The following is a 4,342-nucleotide window of genomic DNA, read 5'->3' as shown; positions in this document are numbered from 1 at the left end:
ATGACTCCATAGCACTCTACCCAGGGCAACAGAGACTCTGTCTCAATTTAAAAAGAGAGAGAGAGTGTGTGAATCTCTTGGAATTGATTTCTAGTTCTAGTTTTATTCCACTGTGATCTAAGAAGATAGATGGTATCATTTTAATTTTTAAAAAATTTGCTGAGATTTGTTTTGTGGCCTAACATATGATCTATCGTGGAAAATGTCCCATGTATTGATAAGAATATATATTCTGCAGTTTTGGGGTACAATGTTCTATGAATGTGTTAGGTCCATTTTTTTCTAGAATCTTGTTTACATCCAGTGTTTCTTTGTTGATTTTTTGCCTTGACAATTTGTGTAGTTCTGTTAATGAAGTTTTGAAGTCCTGAGCTATTATGATGTTGCTGTTTATTTCTTTCTTTAAGTCTAATAGTATTTGTTTCATGGATTTGGGAGCTCCTGTGTTATGTACATATATTTTTAGAATTGTATTTTCTTGTTGCGTCAATTCTGTTAAATGACCATCTTTGTGCTTTTTTTTTTTTTTAACTTCTGTTGTTTAAAGTCTACTTTATCTGATGTAAGAATTGCCACTCCTGCTTGCTTTTGGTTTCCATTTGCATGGAATATTTTTTCTCCATCCCTTTACCTGGCATCTGTAACAGTTTCTGTGAGTTAAATTGGGTTACTTGAAGACAGATTATATTTGGGTTTTTAAAAATCATTCTATACTTTTTAAGTGGGGAGTTTAGATCATTTACATGCAATGTTAATATTCATCCATGAGATACTGTACCAGTTATCATGCTGAACACTATCTAGTTGCCTTCTTTTTTCCCTTGGGTTACTGTTTTATAAAAGCTGTGAGTTTTTACTTTTAGATGTTTTACACTGGTGGGTATCAACTGTTCTGTTCAATGTATAGAGCACTTGTAAGGCAGGCAGGCCTAGTGGTGAAAAATTCCCTTAGTCTTTGCTTATCCGGGAAACACTTTATTTCTCTTTCATTTATGAATCTTAGTTTTAAAGAATACAAGATTCTTGGCTGACAGTTATTCTCTTTAAGAAGGCCTTATTCCTTTGAAACTGTAAGGTTTCCTGTGAGAAATCTGCTGTTAGTCTAATGGGTTTTCCTTTGTAAGTTACTTGATGATTTTGTCTCATAGCTTGTAGTATTATCTCCTTCACTTTGACTTTGGCCAGTCTGATGATTATGTATCTTAGAGATGTTCTGTGGGAATGAATCTTCTAGATTCACTGAATGCCCTTCTTGTATCTGACTATCAGGATCTCCAGCAAGACCAGGAGAGTTTCCCTCCATATTCACTCACGTACACTTTCCATGCTTCTTGCTTTTTCTTCTCCCTCAGGGACACTGTAAGTCTTATGTTTGGTCATTTTACATAGTCCCATAATTCTTGAAGATTTTTTTCTTCATTTTTGACTAATTCAATTAACTCAACAGTCTTGTCTGCAAGCTCTGAAATTCTTTCTTCTGCTTGGTCTAGTCTATTGTTGAGACTTTCCACTATATTTTGAAGTTCCCTAAATGACTTTCATTTCCAGAAGTTCTGTTATGTTTTTTTTCAAATATCTCTTTGCAAATTCTTCTTTCATGTCCTGAATTATATTTTTGGTTTCTTTGTATTTGTTTTCAACTTTCTCACCAGTCCTATTGAGCTTGTTTGCAATCTAGCCTCTGAATTCCATGCTTAACATTTCAGAAGTTTCCTTTGCATTGGAGCCCATTGCTAGGGAGTTAGTATGATCCTTTGAGGGGTTTGACGGAGCTTGTTTTTTCATATTGCAAGCTTCTTACATTGGTTTCTTCTCATCTGAAATCTCTTCTCTTGGCTTAAAACAAATAGCTTTTTCGTATACCTGTTCTCTTTTGCTGGGAACTCTGTTGCTCAGTGAAGAGTAGAAGAGGTCCTTGGATGTTGTGTTTGAGTTCTGCTCTGGAAACTGACCAAGTGGGAAAGGGGTTGATGCACTAAGAGCTTGTAACACAGCTGTTTTCCTCTGTTACCCCCTTCCTCTGTGGTTGTCATAGCCCAAGCTGGTGCTGAGGAATATTTGTGTGGAGTGGTGGGTTGGTCCTCAACCTGCTATTGGAAGCTCAGGCAGAGGAAGAAGCAGGGTGTTTCTCTCTCTTTAGATGTGGGTGGCATGGGAATTTGCCCTGACTAGGTCCTGCTACAATGGTGGCTGGGCAAGGCTCTTTAGATGGGGGCCAGGTCCATGGGCATTTGTTTTGCCTGTACCACTGCAATGATGGGTAGGGATGACTATTTAGCAGGTACTAGGGCTGTAGGCATTCCTTCTGCCTAGGTCAGGGGCAGTGGTGGCATGTAGTGGGGAGTAGCATGAAGTGGGTGGGGTTCTAAACAGATTTTGAAGATCCATTTATACGAAAGTGTAATTGACTACTCAAAGTCAATGAATGGATAAATTTTATTTATTCAAGATAGTTGAAAAAGAAGTGAGATATTAATGATATAGATATATCATAACCACAGGGGGAAAAGCTCCATAAGGAGAGAAAAACTGATAGGCATGGTTTAATCAGAAACAATCAGGAAGAGGAGACTAGAGTCTGGTAGAGATAGGGCAGAGTACCCAATATGGATAGAATTGATGAGTAGCTGACTAGAAAGAACAGATCTAAGATGGGGAAACTGAAATTACTATTACTAAAGGACTATATTTGGTATATATGAATCAACACTCTTGAAAAATATTCAGAAAAAGGGATAAAGAGATTGGAATTTGCTTGTGGGTTTTGCAAGTGAGTGACAGCATGAAGTATCTTGGTCATTGCAACCTCAAATTAATATTCAGTTGTGGTGAAGTTCCCTTTCGAAGCTGTAAATAAGCCAAATACTGGGGACAGCCGTCTGCTCAAATTCTGACTAACAATTCTCCCTTACTAGCAAGAAATCAACTGACTCAGCACTCGGCGTGGAGTATTTTGTGAGTAGTTTTTATTTGGCAGAGTGAGAGATGCTGATGGGGGATGTAATTCTCACTTCTTCTCTTTCATCTGGGGGCACAAAAATACTGAAAGAAAAAACCCTAACTACTTCCTCATACTTTGGAGTACTTTACCGTTCCCTAACTATAGCCAAAAATATCTCATTTGAGCCTTACAAAGGCACCATGGGGTAGGTCCTACCGTCCCCACTTTTCAGATGGAAACCCCGAAGCGCAGAGAGATGGGCACCCCCATGACAAGGAGGAGGCAAAGCCAAATGTCCACTCCAGTCCACTGGACCAAAAAACTATGCCTCACTGTTCCCCCTCCCATCCCAGAATGTTTGTTGGTAGAGATCTGTTCTAACAGAAAGATATCTGCTTTACTTTTATATGAAAAGTAAAAACAGAACAAAAACCCTTTCTGACATCTGCCAATTCAATAACTCTATCTCTTTAAAAATGAATAATGTTCATGAATGCTCATAGGGAGACTATTAGGACTTAAACACTGTCTATTGACAATGTAATAGTCATACTTACAAGGCTCTGCTATGCACATAAATCGGGTATGCTTTTATAGCCAGAAATAATTTACTGCATAATGTCTGCTAGTAAATCTGAGCATATGATGATTCTAAATGTGTCTTGTCAGAAAGCAAACCATTCAGCTGTGAGAAGCACATGGCGTCTATAAATAAAGGATCCCACCTTTGCATCAAGATCAATCTCCATGATCATTTCCTTTCCTCTGACTTCTCCTCTGTCATGAGTGGGGACCCCCCCACCCCAAGGGGGAAGGGTGGAAGCCCTTTTCTTGGCTTTAGTTCTCCAGGTTCACGGCCTCTTTGATGTTTGGAATGGAAGCAGCTTTCTACCCACCTAAGGAGACTTGTCAAGCTTTTTGTTTAGTTTTTAAATTCTTTACTCTCTGGAATTGAGAGTGGGATCTTCTTACTGGTTTTTGGCCTTTTGTTTTGAGCCATCTTGCTTCCTTTCTTAATTTCAATTATAGAAATTGACTTGAATGTTAGGTTTAATTCAAAAAGAAGCATCAACACTTGGCAGTAGCTTCTTTCTGTAATTTTCGTCTTTCTCTAGACTGGGGATTACAAAGATGTATTAGAGATTTTTCTCTTCTTAAACTTTGGGAAAGCCAGCTAGGTGGCACATGCCTGTAGTCCCACCTACTGAAGGGACTAAGGTGGGACGATCTCTTGAGCCTGAGAGTTCAAAGATGTGGTAACTATGATTGCCCCACAGTGCTCCAGCCTGGGTGATCAAGCCAGACCTTGTCTTAAAAAGCAAATAAACATGCTGGGCACACACTGGCTTACTGGGAGACAGGGTAGCAGATGGATCACTTGAGTTAGGAGTTCAAGACCAG

This window comes from Otolemur garnettii, unplaced genomic scaffold, assembly GCF_000181295.1.
Source record: "Otolemur garnettii isolate 467f Iridium unplaced genomic scaffold, OtoGar3 scaffold00002, whole genome shotgun sequence".
Classification (NCBI taxonomy): domain Eukaryota; kingdom Metazoa; phylum Chordata; class Mammalia; order Primates; family Galagidae; genus Otolemur; species Otolemur garnettii.
Note: the sequence above shows the minus strand (reverse complement) of the source record.